Below are 24,582 nucleotides of genomic sequence, written 5' to 3' on the forward strand. Positions count from 1 at the left end.
GGCTACTGAGTGCCAGCTGAGATGTATTTTTCTCACAGAATCAGAGAATAAGCTGAGTTGAGACTAACGAGGATCATCATCTGTCTTTGGCCCTGCACAGCACGATCCCCAAAAGTTTAGTGGAACCCACCACCTATCTACAAGGTTTCTGCATGAAAGGAGCAGCAGCAGGAGAAAATTATAATTTTACAGGCAGAGGTTACTCAAGAAAGATACATGTTCAAAATTTAACAGCACGTCTATCCTACATAGATACTAGGAAGCAACCTGTTGTTCTGTCTGTAGACACTGTAAGTAATGCGAAGAGTAACCCTGCTCTTGATCAACATGCAAAGATTCAGACTGGGAATGTGGAGGATCATTCCTACTTTGTGTGATTTTAGTTAGATGTGAAGATAAATCAGACATTGATAAGATAGATGTCATAGTTGTTTGGGGGAACATGAAATACTGAGGCCAACAAATCACGCATGTGCATTTTGGTTGGGGGGGGGGGGGTGGTTTTGATTTTGTGTTTCTTTTAAAAAGCTGCCATACTGTAGGACAAAAATCCTTAGAGAGACAAAAATGTCCTTCTAAGACACCATTAATAGAAGAGGCAATGTATCATCAGATTATGAAACAGAGAAGAGAATGTCATTTTCCTAGAATACATGTAATAAAAATAGTCCTGCCATGCTCAAAAGAAATCTCTCAATGATAATTTAGGTAGATCTGTGGTATCTAGTATTCTAGGAAGTTCAGTAGCTAGATTTTGCTGGGAGATGGTCACAAAGAATTTGTCCAACTATGGTAAAAAAATATCACCCCCTAGGTACTGAAGAAGAGATTTTGTGGCAAAAATATGTGTTCAACGTTCTGTATTGATTGAGAATTTTTTTCTTAGAAAATAAGTTTATTTTGCTTGGAGAACTGTGGCTTTGCTGGCTTACATTTGGACTTAGCTTTGTACCTGAAATACAGTCTCAAATAATATAAATAGTTGAAGCTGTTCAGATTGTTAAGGTATAACACAGAGGATAGCATAAGGTAAGATGAAACAATATGGGAACATAACTAGACACTCTGTGTGTTAAATTCTGAAATCAGTTAATGTAGCAGATTTAAAATACAACAAAGACTAAAGAAAGCATAAAATTAAGAAGTGTCTGGTGGGATGTGTCAATAGGGTAGAAGTGATTCCTTCTATAGGAAGAAAATTATGTCCAAAAATTTGTGGTAAGATATGTTTTGGGTAAAGTTTTTGCCTATTCAGTTGCTTTAATAAGGCCCCTTGTTAATAATACTTTGTTAATGCTAGGAGTTCAGAACAGGGAAGAGATATCATCAAAACAGGGAGTTTGACACTCTTACACAATTCCATCCGAAGACACCTGTCCTGACATTCAAGCACAGTAAGTGCCAGAAAAAGTTGTCACCTGATGCTTGTAAGCAGGGCCTCAGGGCACACTTGCACAAAGGCAGAATAATCATTTGAGACTTGAGCATGTTTCCAAACCATGGACTGACTGAGCAGTGGTGTGCAAAACCAGAAAAAGGTTCTCTAGCTTCACTGCATGCAAGAAAGGATATATGTTGCTTCTTTTTTTCTGAGGGAGACCAGTTTTAATAGAAAAGTTTCTTGAGTTTTGAAAGATGACTGCAAAAAAGAAGTTAAAAAAGGTTTCTGAATTTTAGAAACTTTCAGTTACAGTTGTATGATTTACAAGCAGAGACAGAAAAGACTTTGTGGGAACAGGAAGCTTGTTTTAAGCTTGGGATAGAAATGAAGTAGGAAGACCTGAAGGTATGATAGCAGAGCTAGGTGAGCCTGTTCAGAAAAAATGTTTCACAAGGTGTGACAGTCCTCTCTCAGAGGATATGGTCTGTCACTGCAGAAGCCACAACATAAAATTAAACTGCCAAAGATAGTGATGGTTATTAATATCTTGCCTTTTTAACAACTTTGAAGCAGCTCTTTCTGACACAGATTATACTGTGTTTAAGAACAACAGACTTTATTCAGTGCTGATTTCTGGTTGTAATTTTCTACATATGGTAGTGCCAGAAACACAAATGCTAAACACAGACATAGGTCAACTAAGTTTGTGGTTAAATTAAAGAGCGGTATTCTTAAATATGATCCTTTCCTCCAGAAATCAGACTATTAAACACTTTAGCCAGAAGTAAAACTATTGTATGCTGATGTAAATACTATAAAAGATTGGGTGGAGGGTGCTGTATAGATATATACACACGTATATGGAGGGGAAACAAAGACAGGCAGAGACAATTAGACCCAATATATAAATTCTGTTACCACCACTGAACTGAGTTTATCGAAATAAATTATGTTATTGAAATTCAAATAAAACACAAGAATAGGGGCAAAAAAATAAGAGTCTTTGAGGAATTTTGCCTTATTCTGGGGAGGGGGCAGATAAGCAAAAACAATTGCATAAAGAATGGAAAATATTTTCAGAGACTTTATCAAGAGAAGACAGGAAAGAGGTGGATCCTGTATGCCTGTCTTCTAAAAAAGAAAAAGCTAGAGAGCAAAAAGGATCAGAGGAAGTGCCCAGCTACAAGACATAGAGCAAGTATGTAGTAGTGTGCATCGTCTCTTTGTAAAAGGTTGTTGAAGGGTAAGTAATGTGCAACTTAGTGTTGCACGGCAACACCTCTGGAACATTCTTGTAAAACTGGTTTGGTGTCTGTACACAAGGAGAGCCACTTTAGATACAAGGGCAGCTGCAGACCTTTCCTCTTCCTTCTCAGATATTAGAAAAATATTTGTAGCTTGCTTGATAAATAACAGAGGTTTACCTTAGAAATCCAGAAGTCCAGAAGTTTTGCTATCTGCAGAAAAGCTTCACATTCAGGGCTGGTTCCTGGATCTGTGAAGGCCACAGAAAGCTGTTGTGTCCACTGCAGTTCCTGCCCTGCTGAGATGGCTGGCTCTTCTGTCAGGGGAACCCAGATGTGTCTGGTGTGTGACAAGGTCTTGTCTTGGATATGTACTGGGGAAAATGAGAACTTGGAGTGAACAATGGAGCACACCATCCATCCCTTCAGGGTCAGTGCTTAGTCAGAGACATTAACACTTAACAACATTATTTTCCCCTGGGGGCTGACCAGTTTCTGACTGCTTAGTCTAATCCTTAATTTTTGGTCCAGTTCTAATGAAACTAATCTGACAGCACCTATATTACTTCTGTTTCATTACCAAATGTACTCAGCAGCTCTATTCCCTGAAGCCCTGCTAATTGCCAGTCATTTTCTCCTTGTTCTCTTTATTTCACTTGTGATATTTTTCATTCTCTACAAGATCTGTACCACAATCTGCTCTATCATCCTTTTATTTGTTCCCATTCTTCCTTGATGAGCGTAGGATTTGGATCTTGTCGCCTCTTTTAGGTCAATTCTCAGACTTCCTCCTCCATATTTCTTGCGGGCTGGAGAAGCAGGGTGTACCACAGACAGCCTGTGAAGAAACAGATTCCCTTTCATTTCTTCTAGTTCTAGCATCTGTGCAATCCCACTCTTACTTTCCTGATGACTAAAATTGCTAAATGGAAAATCTGACTTTTCATTTAGTGACTCCACAACTTTAGTTTACATTTAGGTTATGTGAACCCATTGCTGAGCCCATGACTCACTGCAGAAGCTATGAAAGAACATATGGTCTAGAAACACTTTGAAGGTATGAGGGGACTGAGCACAGTAAGCTGCCCCACAGATCTGGTACCTACACTGGCTGGTCTGAAGCTGTGATAAATTCAGATGTGCTGGGAACCTTTGTTTCCTCTGGCAAGTTATTTTTAAGCTTCTGTAAGTGCTGTCAGACCCCTGAGATGCCCTACCCACCCTCAGCTAGGGCCCTTCACCCACACCCTGCCAGGGACTCTCATTTAAGCTCAGGCTAGCAATCCCAATTTAAGGTATAACATAACTGTGCCTGTGTTAAGACCTTCTTCTGGCCTTGTCTCCTGGCTGGATCCCCAGACTCCAGCCCCAGAATTTCCTAGTTCATCACTTGTTTTGTCTGTGGCTGTCTGAAGATCCTATTAGCAACCCTAACACAGAGCAGAGCAACCACTGGGAGCAATGCCACTCGTGGCTCCTCAGCCCTGAGGGAGTAGCCATCCATTGCTGAGCCCTGACACCCATTCGGCCACTCTGAAGGTCAAAAGGAAAAGACATTTATCAAATGACAGTGTTAAAACAGAGCAATGATACTAAAATCATACAGAATTGTCTCAAGTTATCCTTTTCTTCCGTCAGAGCGTCCCAGTGTGCAGCTCAATGGAAGCTTTAACATCACGAGGAAGTTATTTATGGAAGGCACTGTAGGTGGGAGAAAGAAAATTCCATCCATTTGAAGAGCTGGCTGCTTATGCAGTTCCTCTGTGTGCTAGATATCTCTGGTAGGTGTTTGTCTTCATGGCAGATTTCTGTTTAATGTACTACTTCCTGCAGTGCAATGACTCTTTCAGCACTGCACTTCACTTTACTGACCTTGATTATGCGCCCTTTTTGTGGGTAGTAAGTGCAGGCTTCAAAAAACCCCACATCATTGTAATTCTTAATTCCCTAGCCAGTCCAAGATCCTTTCTCTCGCAGAAAGTGTTTGAGATTAGTATGAGACTTGGGTTTGCCTGAAAAACTAATGAAGCATTTGTACCATTGGCTTGTGGGCCTCCTATTTAATTTCAATCCTCCCTCACAGCTTGGATCATGGAGCTGGAGCCAAGGGAGCAAGTGGGCATGCCTTCAAATTGTAATTTGCCTTCAGCTGTAGCTTTTCCTGACTCATTAATGCAGTCCCTGAGTGCCACTGCTGAAGTGCTCCCATTCATGCCACGGCATGAATATGGCATACTGGTGTAGGCACCTCTCCATTCAGGAATGTGTGCACTGCAGTTTTGTACAAAAGCATTTACACTGGGTAACTATGGATTGTCTGAGGGGCTGGATGATGTCATATCTAAAGACACTTCCTTCTAGCTTCCAAACTTTAGTTCAGCACACTTCTTACTGTTTCTGATTCTTGTAATCTTCCTCTCTTCCTGCATCAGTTTTGCCTGCTTATTATGGGTAGGAAGCTATTGGTTCATTACTTATAAATGATTAATTTTTAAAGGAAAGTTGTTTTGGATTTTTTCTTCCATTTCTGGTTTGCCTCATTTACTATTTATATAATCTAATCTTTCCAATCATATGATTCTACTGCACATCTGATCATATGATTGGATTAGTTTACAAAACTGTGATCCTTTTATCTTTAAACACAAAAAAAGTAGTGTGCAACATTTAATTGTCATCTAGTGAATAAGACTTTTACTTAAAAAATGTTTATTTTTTTCCCTTTGCCTTGTATTTTTCCCCCAAGCTTTCAAGCAGAAATAGCAACAGCTGTTGAAGCATAACTTCCCTTTCCACATTTTTTTCTCTCTTTATAATTAAAGTTGGTCTGGATATTCAGTATTTATATCTGAATTTAACTCTCTAATGTGGGATTGCATCTCAGTTGGAATGATCTCAGGTGGAAGATTTCACCAATGGAGATCTCACCCAGTATAAAACATATGTGATATGTATTAGGAGCGAGTGGTATTAGCAGATGTCAGTGAAATACTTTAAGACAGTAAGATACGTCTTTGTAATCACTGCTTATGGATGATTACATTGGATTCCAGGGCAGCAGAATGTTTATCAGTTTGGGAAGGGGGAGCTACAGATATTGTTGAATGTCTTTGTTTTATTTTGCATTTTATTTTATTTACAAGCAGTTTTACTTACAAGAGTGATAGAAGAGCCATTAAACCATTACAATTAGAAATTCCAGTGATTCACAAAGGATTCTTCCCATGTGAATGGAGTCCTACTCAGCATTCTTGCTGTCCATAAATTCAGAATACCTAATTTTTGGAATAGGGGATTTGAATACATCTGAACACAATGATAGTTATATGAATCTTTGCAATCTGTTTGGTATGAAACTAAAATGTGCTTTCATCACTGTGGCTTATCACAGCATCTTTAGTATGGCAGGTAGCATGGTGTAGAACATGTTGCTTACCCTTCTTCCCTGTTAATTCCATTCAGCCCACTGCAATAGATCACACAGCCTAGGAAATGTGGTAGTAGTACCTCAAAGAAGAATCTCAGAAGATCCTAGGGATGGTAGCATTTAAAAAGACTGCGAACTTAAAACTTCACTAGATCACTGTGATAAAGTCAGTTACTAGCATTGATATTTCACCTGCTAAAAATGTGTCTGTGTCAAAACATTTTTCATCATTTCTCACGTTTACTCTGTGAATCACCTGTTTTTTCACAGTGCATTTCCAGTGTCACCTGTATCAAATAATAGGAAGGGTTTAACCTATGTACATTAGAGATGGGTGAGTCCAGGCTTTTATATTTGCAAAGGAAAAAGGATTTAAAATTACTTGCCTGCATTCAGTTTCCTAGTTGGTTTTTCCAATATTTAGTCTCATAGCATTGCCTCCTGCTATTTCAATTTATACTGCCAGTTCTGGCAATTTCTGTTTCTCTTTAAAACTCCTGTAAAGCCTGGCCGATTTCTTTGCCACATAAATAGAACATTTACAAAGCTGAGTGTCTACTGTAGTAGTAGCTGTTCATATTTGATTTTCTCTGAATATCAGAGTCATACTGAGCAAAGTGGAAGGGTGAATCTACCCTATGTATTTGTAATGGTTTGCAAATACAGTCATATTCTCTTTCATTTACTGAGCTGTTTGGGTTTTTTTTGTGTGTTTTGTTTTGTTTTGGATTGTTTTTTTTATGTTGGTATGGAAGGCAGAAGTGAAGCTGCTCCCGTAACACTCTGGAACAGCAACACAAACTCAAAGAACTGATTTATGCCCTATTTTGACTAAGTCATGCAAATTGGGAAGCTTCAAAAGCCTCAGCAATCTGATGCAAATGGTACGATCATTGTTGGAAGCTGATTTCCATGTGTGTATGTTGTATGCGTGCCTTCAATGTAAGGACCTCTACAAGCAAAAAGAACTTGCATGCATTTACTAATGACTAAGGACAGTCTTGTTTTCAAAGGGAAAGTAAAGTAATAATTTTGCCATGAACAGGCAAGAGTGTAGGTAAAAAGAAGACTAAGTGATCATTTACCGTATAATGTACTCATGGATTTTCAGAAAAGAATCAAAAGAACACGACTAACAAACCCTGAATACAAAACAGGATTAAAACTGACTGTCGTGATTTAACCCCAGCCAGCAACTAAGCACCGACAGCTGCTCAGAAGGGGGAGAGAACTAGAACAGCAAAACTGAGAAAACTCGTGGGTTGAGATAAAGACAGTTTAATAGGTAAAGCAAAAGACATGAACACAAGCAGAGCAAAACAAGGGATTTTTCCACCACTTCCCATGAGCAGGCAAGTGTTCATCGGGTCCACCACACATAATAGTTAGCTGGAAAAACAAAGGTTATCACTCTGAACATTGCCCCCTTCCTCCTTCTTTCCCCAGCTTCATATGCTGAGCATGAAACCACATGTTGTGGGATATCTCTGGGTCAGCTGTCCTGTCTGTGTCCCAGCTTCTTGTGGACTCACAGCCCACTCTGTGGTGGGGTGGAGTGAGAGACAGGAAAGGCCCTGACTGTGTAAGCACTGCTCAGCAATAAAAAGGCATCTGTGTTATCCACATTTTCCAGCACAAACCCAAGACAGCCCCATACCAGCTACTGTGAAAAAAAAAAGTAGTTCTAGCACAGCTAAAACCAGCACAATGGCCTAGAAATTAATGTTCTTTATTCTGGAGAAGGCTCAGAGCCCATAAGCACTAAGAGACCTTATTGCTCTCTACTGGTGAGTGATGCTATCAGTGCAGGTATCTCAGGGTGCAGCTGCACTGTAATCTGCAGGTTGAACTCTGGGGATCTGAGACAAGAGGCCATGAATTCCCAAGCCTTTGCACAAAAAGGGGACTTGCCCCCTGTGGCTTCACCAGGTGACCAGGCAATGGGAGACATGGCAGGAGCTGTATAAAAACCCAGATTCCTTTGTTAGGTTGATTCTGACCTTGTTTCTTGCTCTAGCAGACCCCATACTGCTATTCTTTTCCCTGGCCTGTGTAATGTCTTACATATCACTGTTTAAAACTCCAACTATCCACACATGACATGCAGTGCAATCCTTACTTTGTTCTAAGAATATTATAAAATTAGCATAAAAGCCTAACTATATTGAATCACTACTCATACTACAACTACATTTTTATTCTGGGTTTATAGTTGAGACTAAAGTGTACTTAGATAAAGATTGCTTTCTAAGAAGGGTCATCTGTAGAAGCAAGGAAAAAGGAGAAGCATGTTTTGGAAAGCTACTTACAGATTCAGAAAGAAAGGGGACAAGCCATTCTGAGGGACATGCAGATGCAAATCAGAAAAGATAAGTAGTCACATCTTCAAGAGGAAGTCTTCACTGTGCTTAGAGGCTTTGTTCAAACCACTAAATAAAACAGAATTATCGTGTGGAATCAAGCACTAGTGTGTGACTACATGCATAATTTCTTTGTTAGCACAATGACTAACTGGCAAGCTTTTGAATGAAATTGAAATATTTCAGAAATTTGGTAGATTTTCTTCTCTCCTTTTGAAAGGAGGGTGTTTAAGCAGATGAACTAGGGCATAGTGGCACATGTGACTTCAGGGTTAGAAATAAGCCCCAGCCTGTTTTAGTTTTGTAGACGCAATCACAAGCCTCAGAGAGGGAACAGAGCATTGATAATCCTGTGACAGCATTGTTGTAGTGAGAAATGAGTAGTAAAAAGTGTAGTCATTCATTGTAAAGTGTTGATCAAAACTTATTCTGCATTTTTAGCACACATGTGAAATTCCATGGGGGCTTTAGAGGTGCCTTCTCTGCAGTCCCCAAGGGGAACAAACAGCTGCTTTCCCTTATAGTGCATCACTCCTAAAGACTAATGGGATTTGCTAACAGGAGAAAAATAATTTGCACCTGTCTTTGTCATCTTCAAAGCATCTGGACAATTTAAACCAATTTACATCAATATTCAAAAAGTGTGAATATTGATGTAATATTACACTTTGAAATTGGTCTATTCATTATTTATAATGGATGTTGTTATGTGTCAGTTTCTTTATGGACTGGCTAGAAGGAGGTTTGGTTGTTTCTATGGACCAACAGTAGTGTGGGAGTTCTGGATTTTGTTACAAATGTGCCTGAATACCACACTTTCCCACTGAAAAAAAAGCTGCTGATAAATTAACCAAATGCAAATTGTGGTTCTAAATTATTTTTGTACATACAATTTTTAATTGGGACACAAAATAGTCTTGAAATATTTTATGAAGTTAAGTTTCACAAACATTTTGATAGCTTGTCTTCAATTTCTCACAACCTTGACAGTTTCGAGGCATTTGGAATGAAACCTTCTATCTGAGAGTTTTGTCTTAGCCTAAATTTCACTAAAATCATTGGTAAACAGTACATGACCATTTTCTAGTACAAGGCTGAAGAAAACTGCATTTTCCTTTCAGGTTAAAAACAAGTAAAAGAATTGCAGTGGTGTTGCTGTCAAGATTTAGTAACTCAATATGGAAAAAGTGGCTTGACATTTGGCACCAGAGTGGGGCTGCATTTTGAGTGTGCCATTTACCAGCAAGTATCTGTGAAACCTACTGGCATAAATTGAATCTGTAGGGCAGATCAATATGCTGGATGAAAAGTCAGTGATATGTTCTAGGAAGTGTGCATCATGTTCAAGAGCAGAGCCTGTGTCATGGATGAGTTGCCAATCATTTCTTCAATGCTCTTGAACATCAGGAGTGCATCTAATGATTGTTTGATTTCTGTTTGGTTTATTTTTTTAAATAAAAGGAGACACATTTTTGACAAAGATAGCAAAGCCAAGAGCAGAAAAGTTATGACAGGATTTATGTTTCTTTGCAGCCTTAACCCGATACATATATATTAGGAGTGTATTTTGTTTTATGTGCTAACAGTGTTTCGTTTTCGTGGGATATTTCTTTCATTCAGTGTTCCTGCTAAGCCTGGTGAATCATCAGGATGATTCAGTTCCCTAACACACAGAATCACTACTAAACTTGGAAGATGTGTAGTGGCAAGACAGGGCATAGGAAAAGTATTTCATGGTGACTGCCTTAGAACTATAGTGTGATTTTAGGCAAGTCAATGAAACCATGTCTTCTTAGTTGTGATCACTGTGAGTATCTAGACTCAATCAAGAACACGTCTGGGCTTGTGCTGAGGCCCACTGAGATCTTCATCAAAGCACTCTTCTGACTTCCTGAAAATTTCACAGACAAAACTGCAAGCAATAAACTAGAGATTGTCTTGACTTACTCATTAGCTGATTGCCTAATTGCTTGTCCACTTTGAGCCAAGAGTAGGAAACAATGTACTGAAGAATGGAAAGCCTCAGAGGAGTCTTGTCTTAAGCAGGACCATTATGTGGATAAGTGTATTGAAATGTACTTCCATTAGGAGACTGACTCTGGCATTTCCCAACTTGCCAGGCCTTAATTTTACAAACCAATTTTATGAGCATTGTGAAACTGAGAAATAGTGTAGAGCTTTATAGTATAAAGGTAAAATATACCCAAGTGAATAATTTTATAATAATTTACATTTTATAGAACAAGGGCTTTTCCTAGTTTTTTTGCAGGTTTGTTGGGGTGGTTTTTTTTTTCAAAAGTAGAATTATTACCTTCTTTTCTTTCACCCTTTACCTGTTTTCTAATTTAAGTCTGGACACTAAGAGGGATCTCCTTTTTTTCATTTGTTTGGTGTCATTCAGAGTTGATCACTCTGATCGTTTCTCCTTCCAAAACTTTCAAGTACCCAACAGCTGTATTCATTTTTTGATTGAGATGTCGCAGCTTCTGCTCTGCAGTGCTAAAACAACGTCATTGCAGAGGAATGTCAAGAGAAGGCCAGTGGAGAGAAGGTGAAAATAGTGGAGATAGGAAGATGAGGCAACTGGTGTCTGCCACAGACTGGTGCTTTCTCAGTGTACCTGGAAACTAAATGGAACAGTAACAGGCAGCGAAGAACTGCAGTCTTGGGCAGTCCCCCCCTGCCCCTAATGATTGTTGATTCTGTAAAAATAAAGACTTAGCTTAAGGTGCACTGGCCTTCCTACCTGCTGACCTTGTCTCCCTTTGTGTGAACATCCGATTTGTTGCTTGGTATTTATCTGCTTTTCAACTGATTATCAAATTGCTTTGAATTTTTCCATTGTGAGTTACAGTGTGTTGGCACAGAAGCATAAGGCAAAATCTCATCTTTGGCAGTTACTTGGACACTTCCAATAGTTCTCCTTAGTTATTCACAATATAAGCATGATCATGCCATTATGAAGAGCCCTGGCAGGTTACAATAGCTACTGTCTCTAATTCATGCCTGCCAAGCCTGTTCACTCAGCAGCAGGTGACATTTCAAAGAGAGTTTGAACAAGTCTCACCATTAAGCATCATCTTTTTGGTTCTCTCATTATATCAAGACCTGATTTCCTTCATTAGCTGAAAGATTTATACTTTTAGAACAAATATGCAAGTACTGGCAATAACTTCAGACTTTCTAAACTGGCTTTCAAGCCCAAATAGAATTGGTTAGATTTCTTACTGGAAGAAAAAAAATAAAGAAGAAAATTTTAAAATCCAACACCTTACCCCGCCCAAAAAAAATATATCCCCCCCTCCAAACAAACAAAATTCCCCTTCAAATAATTCAAACACAGGACTTGCTTTTTCATTTGTGGGTTTTCATGGAGGGCTCAGGACTTGGGATACTCTTATGAACACTCCTGTGAAATACTGTATTCCACTTCAAAACTGACTTGGTGGCATTAGCCTTTTCCCACTTCTAAATGCTCTATTTAAATTCTACTCAAATATGTATTTGCAAATAGCTAGATGCTAAAGTAACTGGAAATACATAAGGTTCTCATAATATTTGATCCACCAGCTTCTTGCAAAGAATAAAATAAACAATAGCAGACCACTTATCTGAAGGCTGTCCAAAATGTTTAATTCATTTTGTAGATTTTTTGCATATGTATCTGGAGATTGGTGGCAAACTGTTAATTTAAAAATATAGTATTTTAAAGACATTCAATTTTTAAACTCAATTTTATTTCTGTGAGCAGGCTCTGGTTATGCAGATATTCACAAACATGTATGGCAATAAAATTCAATGCTTTTCTTTCCCAGAATATTTAAGAATTTGTTCATTCCTACTTCTCTCTTTGCTTACACCATAATGGTCTTCTGTTTACTATTAGGCTATAGAAATTGTTTAAAAGGGATTAACTGGACAAGATATCTACATTCAGAATACTGGTCTTTCTTTCTCTCGTAACACTCATATTCCCAGTAACCTGAGAAGGACAACATTTTCAGTTGTCTTGCTAGTAAAGGCTATGGCTTTGCTTGGTCTTTGATTTATGTAGTTCCTTGCTTTGCTTCCTGAGCAGAGAAAACAATACCTAACTTTAAATTAATGGTTTGAGTTTTAATTTTAATTACTTTCTGATATGATACATTAATTCTCGTCACCAGCTGCAGTGTCATAAGTCTTCAGAACCAGTTCAGGTGAAGCTAGAGAGTCTTATACCTTGCTGAGGTCTGGTGCTATAGCATTAAATTATTGTTTTCTACTGCTTTGCAATCTGAAGGCACTTTAATTTTCCTGCTGGAAGGAAATGATGAAGGCAGGAATGCACTCAAAGCTTTTAGCTCCTTGTAATTAAGATGCATTAAGCAAATCTGTTTCTCTCTATACACTATCTGTATTTGGACATATTTCTATTTCACCGCTATTCACTTGTCCCCTGTAACACTGTGGTTGATGACAGCACAATGAATCCTTGTGCATTTTTGTTTGGTATAGTTCAAACCTATGTGGCCTACATTTGTTCTTAAGACAGATTTCTAGACAAAAGTAGTAGAGAAGTAGTCTGAAAATTGAATAGTTAGGTTCTGTATTGTATCACAATATTACATTTTTTTCAGAACAAGTCACTCTTACTTCACCATCTTAGCATAATTTTCAGTAAAAATCTTGGAGGAACCGTAATGTGCAGGTACGAAACAATGCATGGAAATTAACTGAATTACACTCAGTATAAACCAAAACACTGGTACTTAACATCTTCTGAATCACATTTGCTTAAAAAATATACTAAAATTAGGGAAAGCTTAGCATGACAAGCTTTTTTCTTTATGAATATCTTATGGCACACAGAAATCTGATCTAAAAAGTCTCATTATCTCTAATTGTAGAATAGTTTATGAACTTGTTTACCACAGAGAATGAAGAGGTTTCTTGTAAAATTTGTCCTAATTTAAGCAAATGCTAGTGATGAAAAATTATATTATATTTACTACAAAATCCTCCCTCTTTCCTCACCGGTTTACAAAAATGAAAGCAGTTGTGAAAAAAAAATAAATCGATATGCAGAATGCAAAAACTGCAATATAAACCAGTTTCTGGAGCATTACAGTTTTCCCAGATATTTACAGTTTAAACTTCATTGTAAAATACTCCCTGGAATGTCAATGGTCCCATAATCTCAAAAGGAGCTCCTGTTTTAGATTGGGTTTTGACAAGGTTACAAGTACTATGATGCACTTGCTCATATTTCCAGGGAACTGTTTAAATTCTCAACTGTCCTCCAACTATTTAAAAGTACTTAATACCTTTAATAAGAAAATTCAATATGTGACTAGTTTTAATTTGTGAACATAACATACTATTTACTTGAAGGTAACTTGAATTATCCCAAAAGAAAATAGAAGATTTAGATAAATGTTAAATATTTCAGTGCCACCTATTGGCTGATAAGTTGTTTCAAATGAACATCAGCTTCATAATTGTGGGCAAAGTGAAGTAGGGCTACTTATAGTAATATTTCTAATTTCTGAAGGTAAAGCCAGTAAAACCAGTATCAGGGTCTATAATCATATTTGAAGACATTAGTCTATCTCGAAGTATTTAAAGTCTAAACACTTTTTTTTTCTTTACAGAAAACAACAAATCCTGTGGCATGCTTCAGACATATTATGATGATATCAATCTTCTAAAGCATTTAGAGAATAAGTATGGTGGAGAGAGACAGAAGAGGTTGGGAAGTGATTAACATTTGCATTTTCAGCCTGAAAATGGAGTGTTATTTGTCTAAACTTATAATCTAATCAGTTTAGCTACAATTAACTTTTCTATAAAATTTCAAGCCAAAGATACTCTTCACTGCATCTCAGATTCCATTTCAGGAATATACTGAATTCTGTGGCATCTCTCATTATTTAGGTATGTCCTTAACTAGCTATATTCATAATTTCATCAGGAGCATGAGGAATACCATTCAACTGGAATTACACACATGGTTAAAATAATCTCATTATTGCTTTCTAGAGGAAAGTTTGCCATTTTTAATGAATGGGACCTATATATTTTATCATTTTTAAAATGCTTATGTTTCTTAACTCTCCTAATGGTGTTGAGTTTAGGATATCATGTAAGATATCCAGAGGCTGTGTTTATACAATGTAGGCTTATTTTTTATATACATAGTTATGAAGCTTGATATTTCTTCGAAGAAATGATAATTGAAGATTGTAATTATTTCTTAGTTGTTGGAATTCCACCCTTAAGTATGATTTATACACTTTTCTCCTCTGTATTCTGAGGGTTTTTGTTTGCCTCTGGGATAAATTATGTCACAGTAAAGGGGTGAAATTATGGCTCATAATTTCAAAGAAATTAACTGCTTTGAAAACTGTGCTTGATCACGGTGCCCTGTGTCAGAAAGGGCCTTGGTACCCCATACTGCTCTTTGTTCGTATTTGCTGACACTTTTTTAAAGAGAGTCAGGTGATCTCTTTGATAAACTAGATATTTTAGATTAGCTGCTTGGGAAAAGAGCAGAGCTACACCTATGCCCAGAGAGTCCAACCACTGCAAACTGACAATGGCCAGTTCTGTCCTGGCAGAAGGAATTTATCTAACTATCTTAGAGTTTGCAGCCTGCTTAAGGTGTGCCTTTAAGTTCCTTCTGTAGTCTAAAATAACCTCTCCACATTGGCAACTTGGAGAGAAATCCTTGTTATAGGACAACAAACCAGAACAGTAAAGTATTTAAAGTATAGCCTGTATCAGGGGCTATACATGGAATGAGGGTGACCTTAATTTTAACACAAACTTTTTAGGAGACTGACATTTTGAAATTAATCTTGCCCTTACTGTGAAACCTTTTAACTTTGAACAGGTCCTTTGAGAGCATTTCCAATTGTCTCTGTTTCTTTAAAAAATAATAATAGTAAAAAAATTGTCAGATCTATGTTATAAAAATAATCCTGGGGTAATGTCCCCAGGTGAGGGCAGGCAGGGCAGGACCTTTCTGGCTGAGGTCCCAGGGATCATGGAAATAGCCCTGGCTGTTGAGGTTCACCCTGCCTGGCCCACGGGCAGTCTCCACCATTCCTGTCTTCATAGTGCACTGACACTGTCAACATTTTGGCACTGATTTAATTTGTCCTTTCAGGTCTTTTCTACTTCTGGCATTAATTTTTGCTTCTCTTTTCCCCTTATGCCCTCTCTGAATCAGACTGCCCTTTTTTGGCACTGAAATGCAGCTAAGCAGCCTGAAGGCTATGAACTTTTGGCCACAGACTAAGAAGCCATGACAGAGGCTGAGTCAACCAAATGACTCAAGGCCTGAAACATATTTGAAAAAAAGAAAAAAATAATCTATCCCATAGGGTTTGAAATAAATTAGATTTTAACAAATGACAACAAATCCTCAGCCAAAGCAGAAAAATCCCAGAATGGGAGCAGTGGAATTTTCAGGCTAGTATAGTGAAAATAACCTGAGCTCCAGTGCTAAACTATATCCATTGGTGAGAGAAGAATACAAAAGTACAATAATTATTTAATGACAGAAGAAAACGTCTGACTCAGTGTTCCTCTGAATCCCACCTTTAATTTAATTCCCATTTCCAAGCATGATAATATATATGCTGAACCAGGAATGACCCTTAGCTGTAGAAGATTATTTCTTGGCTAGGGGCAAAATCATATGTGAACATCTAATCTTGCTGAATATGACGATTAGAATAATAAGTATGGAAACTCATTTGCAATACTTCTGATGTTAGTAGTTTTAGATGAGTCACAAGATTTTGGTGCTTCCATATCCAAACAAAATTTACATTTTAACTAGTTCTCCAGAAAAATCCAAATGTGGATTTGGGATGCTATTTTTTAAAAGAAGAAAGCCACTCAAAACTTACAGAGCTTTTTTTTTTGATAAATGTTTCAATTATTTAGCTTAATCAATCTCTAATTTTCAAAAGAGGACAATTTTTCATATGAAATTTTTGGGCACATATATATCTGTAAATAAATATTTTTGAAGAGTTACCTATGGCATCAACCTCAGTTTGATACTTCCCTTTTCCAAACAAATAGAAGTCATGTAAGACCTACCTTTCTGGTGGGCTCTTTACCATTTTTCAATGTTTATATCATATGACTTAGAAAGTCATTCCTCCTGTCCCATATTCAAGTAATTTTTAATAATTTCCTAAGTGAAAAACATGTCTTACTATGATTAATTTCAACTGATGACAATGCACTGCACAACTAAATTGTCATTCTAAAAAAAACCCAACTTTGTTTAACAAGGTTTCTTGGGTCATGATGTTTGTTCAAGTATCATGACATTCATAATAAATTATCTCCATATGATATTAACTATGTTCATGTCAAAGACACAGGTCTCAACTGTGTTGATTTAATATTTATATAGAAAATGTTTAGTAGAATCAGTCCCTTGAGAACACAGTAGCAGTAAAACTTCAGTACTAATTTGCTGTCACCAATACTTCTAAACAAAGTGGTTCTGGGTTGTGTCTTACTACAAAATAGTTAAGTACCATTTACTTTTTGTTAAAGATCTTTCAAATAACTAATGCAATAAAAATTGAGTAAGACTCTTTTATACTCACCAAACTGTTAATTCTGTGCTCTCCCTGCACTTATTCACAAAGACTACAAAACTACACAAATTAGGCTCAACTACAGTGGAATATCAGGGGAAAAAAGAACAGTGTAGGTTTATTTTGTTCAAGAATCATATCTCTGGCATAATCTTGTGTGAATCCTATGATTCCACACATTTTAGGCCCCAGTTGCAGCTCCTTTACAAAAACTATGATTCTCAGTCACAGCTTGGTATTTGTTCTGTATCCAGAACAGTTTTACAAGGTCACAGAATATAGAATCACTGAATGGCCTGGGTTGAAAAGGACTTCAAAAATTATCCCATTACAACCCCCTCACCATGGACAGCCTATCACTACTTATTAATTAGAGAAAACTATTTTTATATTTATTTTTCAATGTTTTATAAGAGGTGAGTTGGAATTCCAAGTCTCTAGAAATTGGAAAGAGTGAACTAGACTTATCTTGAGAGGTTTATTTTATTTTTTTTTCATTTTTAAAAGTAACTGGATTATGAGGTTTAGATGAAAATTTAAAACCTTATTTCTGTTTTAACTCAGCTGAAAACAATCTCTTTGTTGACAAGTCAAATAATTTATTTGTTTTATCTTAGACATTGCAGTGTTTGTAGTACAGAATTATGTTCCCTGGATACCCTTAATGTGATGTTGGCTTGTTAATTGCATCCAGAAAAGAAATGAGAAAAAGAAAAACCTTGGTTATCTCTCATAAAACAGCTAATAATACAGTTTCATGTTATCTAAAAAATGTGTACTACAATTTTAAAATATTATGTCAGGAAAAAATTCAAATGCATAAGCCTTTCTCAACAGCTTGATTTTTATGTCCCACAGCTGCGTCACTCATATTTTTGTCTACAGATTTATGCCGTAGAATTTCAAAATACACAAGATTCCAGGTTGAGTGGATCCAATATGATGATGCATCCTGAGGGTGGTACAGTTCCTTTACCTCTTGTTTAAAAAGTCTTCTCAGTCTTCATCTGAGTACCAAGAGAGTGACTAGACTTCCCGTTATTGCTGAAGTGCCAAGTTGCTTAGTACTTGTACCTCAAGGTGTCACTAGGATAATGTACCATTTGATGTGGCCACGAGTCCTTAAAGTAGGAATTATTTGGTCATTTAAATAGTAGCATGCTTTTCTGTGAAAGATTAATAATAATAATGACTGTTCTCAAGTGAAAAAAAGAAAAATCCCTAAACCCTTAGAGTGACTTAGACTGGCAGCTGGTTTAGTCAATTAGCTTCATTTAGTCAATTAACTTCCAGCGCCATTTCCACTGTGATGGTCCACTTATGGGACTTGGCTTTCTTTTAAGCCTGATTCTGGGCAGTAAAAGGATAATGTTTATTTTATTAATTTGTATGACACAGATTATCCATGAAAATTCTCAGAAGCAATGCATTGTTGATGGAAATATACTCTTTTTGAATATTTTTTTGAAAATGTATCTTGATGTATTGATTTAACTGCTGAAAAGGACATGAAAAGTCAGTGAAAGGAAAAGAAATCAGTACATATTAAGCACAAATGTAGGTTCTACCTAAATACATGCATCATATTTTTAATATTTTTCAGTGCTTTCCATATAACATTCTAACATTGTCCTGTCATTAATTCAAAGAAACCCAGAGCAAACAGCTTCAAGACAAATAGCAGTATCATTGCATAAGACCAACATCATATAACTAAATTTTAGCTGCCCTAAAGTCAAATATCTCATCTAAACTTTTCAATGCTTCCCTCCACTCTGTGCTCTTTTAGGGAGCAGTTCAGCCAGACTTTGAGTCTGGAAGTACCTGCTTGTCTGTCTCCATTTGTGTTTGCCTCTCAGCAGAGGTTAGGTGAGATGGGGTGCCTTTCTCTCACCTTCTCTACAGTCACTTCAAGGTTATTTGAATGATGTGAGTATAGGAGAATGCATGTGCCCTCCTTTTTTAATCATATATCTTATGAATAAACATTTCATAGTTCTCTTTTCCTGATATTAGTTATAATTTCCACTATGTTGTTACTGTCCTTAAAATCACTAATATTTTTAATATTTTCAGTTGAAAAAAAGCCCTCTGATATTGTAAATGCGAACCTTATTTCACTGTAAAAGTGGAAGAAATGCACAAAAGTGCTATATATTCACATTTTTATCAAATAATTGAAAATAAAATATCTTTTCTCTATATAATTATAGCAAAAAATAAAATTATATTTACTGTTCTTTTTTAGTTAATTCAATTCAATCGCTTGTTGACTAATTCCTCTACCTAAATAGATCCACAATGACATGTTTGGGAATCAGTTTTTTATCCAGGAGCCAGTGGTGAAGCTTTCACTGTGAAAGCTGTGATAATTAGTGAAGCACAAAAATTTTCAAATTTTACAATGTGTTGTAAAATAAAGGAAGATTTATTTTATATTTACACATATGTTTTGTAATCATTAATCAAAGAAGTCAAAATTTTACAAATAAAAAACATGTCATTTCATTATGCATTATTTGAGGCTGAAAAGGCATTTGATTATCAAAATTGTGTAATGTATGTTAGCTACAGTGATAATCAAAATAAACACAATGCATTTATATTGCATCTTTTCATAGTTCTTTTCCGAATTATATAATCCATATACAAACTGCACATGAATAATATGCTAAGGTTAAACAAACAAGCCTTTAATGATCAAGCATGGTGAAGTCAAGAAGTTTCTTCCAGACATACGTCTCAAAGAGAACCTCTTTAACTTAAAGGTTAAACATTAGGTTATATCAACATTAAATATGTCTGGTCTCAGTTCTCTGCAGTCCCTACATTTTTTTTTTTAAAGGTTTAAAAACTTAACTTGTCCCCTCCCATTCCACATGGTGTTCTACAGAATCGTTTCACATACTCCTGAGATGCTTTCCAGAGGTGTGTGATTAGTGTTGGAGGGTGCCTGGCCTCTGTGTTGGATTGGCATTTAGGGAAAACAAAGAGAAACACCTAAAGAAGGAAGGTTGGTGGAAGCTGATGGAAGTTTTTCTCCTAGCCAATGGCTGGCCGTCTCTGAGAATTGACAATGGTTTTGGCCATTGAAAACTGAGATCAACCTGTGAACACCACCTTAAGACTTAAGCCCGAGACTTTCTTTGTCTCTTTGTTTTCTGGCTGTGGAAGGTAACAGCTTTAGCTGGCTTCCTATTCCCTCCCCAGGCCATGCGGCCCGGGCGGGGGCTGGGCTGGGCCTGCCGGGAGATGGGGCCTGCGGGGCTTGCCCCGGGCTCTGGCCGGGCCGGGCTCTGCTGCAGCCTCCCGAGAAGCCTCCGGGGTGGCTGAAGCTTTCTCCGAGAGGCCTCTCCCGAGCTCTAAGCACCACTGAGCTGAAACCTGACAGCATGAACACCTGCAGCTGGAGCAAGACTTTAACCCTTTTACTACCCAGATGAAATTTGCAGATTTAATCCTTTTTCCAGGAAGAAGGCAAGAGAGAGTGATCAACAGGTGAAGAGACAACTATAAACTATCAAAGACAGTGAAGAAAAGGATTAAGCTTGAGATAAGGTAGAGAAATAAAGAGATGCTTTAATAAGCTGAAATATTCTTTTGCTAAAACTATAGAGATGGACAATAGTGTTCTGAAAAAACTCCCTTAATTAATGAAAAAGTATTCTGGGGAGGAATAGAGTATTTCAAAGTGTAGATTTAAGCAAATGGTGAAGGAGTTGTGATCCTATGAGATGCTGAAACAGAAACAAAAAAGTGAGAATTACTGAAAATTTGTAGCCCTTAAGAAGCAAAGAGAAAACTCCTGTTTCCAGAAATGCTCACAGAAACAGATGAAGAGAACTTCTGCCTTTGAATAACTCATCCTTAAAAATGACACCCCTGGACTTATGACCTATAACACACTTTAGAGTGATATGAAATAGGAGGAGAGAACTGATGACAGAATTTTCTGGGCAGCTGGCATCAGAAAAATAGAAAACCATAGGAAAATCGTTTTCTTGTGAAAAACTCCATAGATTAGCAGAAGAGAACTTCTTTTTCTCTACAAAGACTGATGAAGAGACTATAGCAAAGTTGAGACTGTTTTAACCACCAAAGTTTTTTGTCTCTATGTTGTCATGTGAACGAGAGAATGGTTGAGTAGTGGGGAGAAAGGAGTTCTGGAAGTTTTATTCTGGTTTTCTTATTCTTGTAGTTTTGTTAATAAACTTTCTTTGTTCCTTTTAAGTTTTAAACCTGTTTTGCTCTTGTTCTAATCCATATCTCACAGCAAGAAATAAGTAAGTTTTTGAGTGATTATTTTTTTTAGCTTATGCTTTAAACCCACGACAGCCTTGTACACAAACGTAAAAGACACATTTATACCCGTCTGCAACTTTGCTTTTGAAAAATATGAGTTACTTATGATGTTATTTGTTTCACTACTTTCAGGTGTCCAGATTTTTCCTCTTTTTATTTCTGATTAAATTGCACTATCAAAATGCCCATTAAGGAATTCCATTGTAATGATCAAATATAAATTTTTCTCTTTCCAAAACTTTTTTGTAAGAAGCTTGTATATTTCATGCATTTTTTCAATAATGAGTAAAAGGGTTGCAATGATGTTACTAATTTTTATTACCCAGAAACATATATTGTGGTATTCTGTAAATACTCAGTACTGTTTGAAACAGACAAAATGCTTCTTCCATTATATATTGAGATCATGAATACACTGCAGAAAGCAGGAATGTCATGACCTTCACTTGGGCAGGCTTTTCAAAATGGATTGAATTTTTTGTTTCAAAGGTGGACATCAGATACCAAGTAACTATGCTAGAGAAATAAAATGTTATGCAGGGTGAATCTTAATTGAGGGAGCTGAGTAAGGTTTAATTCCTTAAATCTGGAGAATGCATAGGGAATAGTTTGAATATTCAAAGTTCCAAGTACCAATTAATTGAATATTTGTGGTATTCGAAGGATATAATGAAACTGTACTTCTGTTGTTTGCTTTATACCAGGTCTATGACTATAGAGAAATCATTTTCATTTCATCTTGTTTTCATGTTAGTAGTATCTCTTTCCTTATTACATTTGCTGAAGACATATAACATGCATAACCATTTTTCATATATGAAACTGGAACACTCAATTCTATAAGAGACACTGTATGTCGTGGTTTTAAACCAATAACTAAGAAAATTACTTATTTCTTGCTGTGAGATATGGATTAGAACAAGAGCAAAACAGGCATAAAACTTAAAAGGAAAAAAAAAAAAGTTTATTGACAAACTACAATAAGAACAACACCAGAATAAACTTCCAGAAAAACCTTTTCATCCCCAGTCTACCCACTATTCCCTTGTTCACATGACATAAGAGACAAAAACTTTGGAACTTTGATGGTTAAAACAGTCCCAATTCTTGCTACAGTCTTTTCACCAGTCTTTATAGAGAAACAGAAGTTTCTTCCTGTTAATTTATGGAGTTTCTCACAAGAAAAACTATTTTTGTTATAGTTTTCCATTGCTCTAATGTTAGCTGCCCAGAGCTGCTGTTATTAGAGCCCACTCCTCCCATTTTTCACATCACTCTTAAGTGTGTATGGGCCATGAGTCTAGGGATGGGATTTTTAAGGATAAGTTATTCAAAGGCAAAAAGTCTTCTTCATCTGTTTCTGTGAGCTTCACCAGAAAACAGTTTTCTCATTGCCTCTCAAGGCTTCAAATCTTCCAGCACTTCACTGTACCATAATTACTCTACTTTTTTACTCAAAATTTACACTTTGAACACTCTATTCCTCCCTATTTACTGTCATGAATTAAAGGAGTGTTTTCAAGACCTTATTGTCCATTTCCATAGTTTTAACAGAAAGATATTTCAGCTTAATTAAAGCATCTTCTTAATTCTCTACCTTTTCTGAAGCTTCTTTTCTTTCCTGTCACTGGTAGTTTATAAAGTCTCTTTTCATGTTGATCACTCTCTTTTTCTCTCTCTGGATAAAAAGATTAATCCGCAAGTCTCATCTGGGTAATGAAAGAGTTAAAATCTTGCCCAGGCTGTTGTAGGTAGTTCTGTGGCCTCGGCCGGTGCAGGAGCTGGAGCCGTCTGTGATGGAAAGTTCCTCATGGCTGCTCTGGAGAGTGTAGGTGCCGCGCCCAGCCCGCTGCAGGTCTAGAGCCTCTCTCTTTCTTCACTCAGCAGTCTCCAGTGAATCCAGCCATAGCAAAAGACCTGCAGCCGAGCCAGAGATCGGCTCGGCCCGGCCCGGCCGGAGCCCGGAGAAAATTTTTTCCGCAGGGCCCGCATCCCCCGGCCGGGAGACGCTGGGCCCAGCCCAGTCCCCGCCCGGCCGCATGGCCTGGGCAGGGAACGGGAGGCCTGGAGCTCCGCCACCCTTCCCAGCCAGGAAACAAAAAGAGCCAAGAGAGCTCTGGTTTTACACTTTAAGGTAGGGTTCACAAGTTGATCCCACTTTTCAGTGGCCTAAACTGCTGTCAATTCTCAGCAATGACCGATAATTGGTCAGGAGAAAAGACTCCAGGCAGATCCCAGCAACTTAAACTTTCTTAAAGGTAAAGTAACTCCATGACACTGTATTATATAGTCTGTGGTACATATAAACCTCACTAGAGCAGTCTAGGTAGTTGTAGTCTTTTGCTGAGTTTATGCAAACAAACAGCCTACACAGAATGAGAAGAGAGACTCTTCAGAAAACAATTATTGTGTCCAATATTTCTTTTGATCCTTTTTCATTTCAGAAGTGGTATAATCTTGGCCTTAATCTTATTGACCCAGGTATTTTAATCCAGTGGACTTTAAGGGTGACAAAAATTCTAGGGAGAGGCAGTATCTTCAATGTACCAATGTAAAATAAAGGATAAGATTTAAGGGTTTTTTCACTGTGAAACTGAATCAGCCATTAAACAAAAAGAATAGGTCTATGACTGAGCTTGGTACATTCAAGTATTGCTATTTTCACTAGTCTAGTTTTTGGGAGCTAGGTAAAATGGTGTTAATTTATTTCCCCCAAATGATTCAAGAAATGAGCTATTTGTTTTCCTGTATTCAAACACCTCCAGACAATAGATAGTAATACATTATTGATACTTGGTAAATTCCAGAACACCTTAAAACGCATCAACCATTTTAAATTGTGGAACATTTTCTTCCTGTTTGGACACCTTTATGTAAACTAAATGATGAAAACCATTCATTCCTATATGGGGTTACTCTTAATGTGAATTTTTACTTTAATTTCAGAAAGGCAGAAAAAAAAAGAAGGTTTTAGTTTTTTATAAGAACTTAGAGCCATGGCAGATAGTCTGTAATTTGAAAGAAAAAGAATTGTATGGAAAAAAGTGGTAAAGCGTTGCCCTTACTTTTCTGATTCCAGTTTAGAGTTGCATGTTTTTTTTGTGACATTCAAAATGAAAATAGTAGTAGGTGTTATGCTGTACTGAACTCCATGTAAAACTGTAATTCAGGAAGAATCTGAAGAAGAAGCAGCTTATCAAGCTGATTCTTAATGCTATTAATTGAGGAAGATAATGGAAAGGCTTCCAAGAGTGTAGGTCTAGCT

This window comes from Pseudopodoces humilis, chromosome 5, assembly GCF_049639895.1.
Source record: "Pseudopodoces humilis isolate 2021_Gansu_Grassland_sample_001 chromosome 5, ASM4963989v1, whole genome shotgun sequence".
Taxonomy (NCBI): domain Eukaryota; kingdom Metazoa; phylum Chordata; class Aves; order Passeriformes; family Paridae; genus Pseudopodoces; species Pseudopodoces humilis.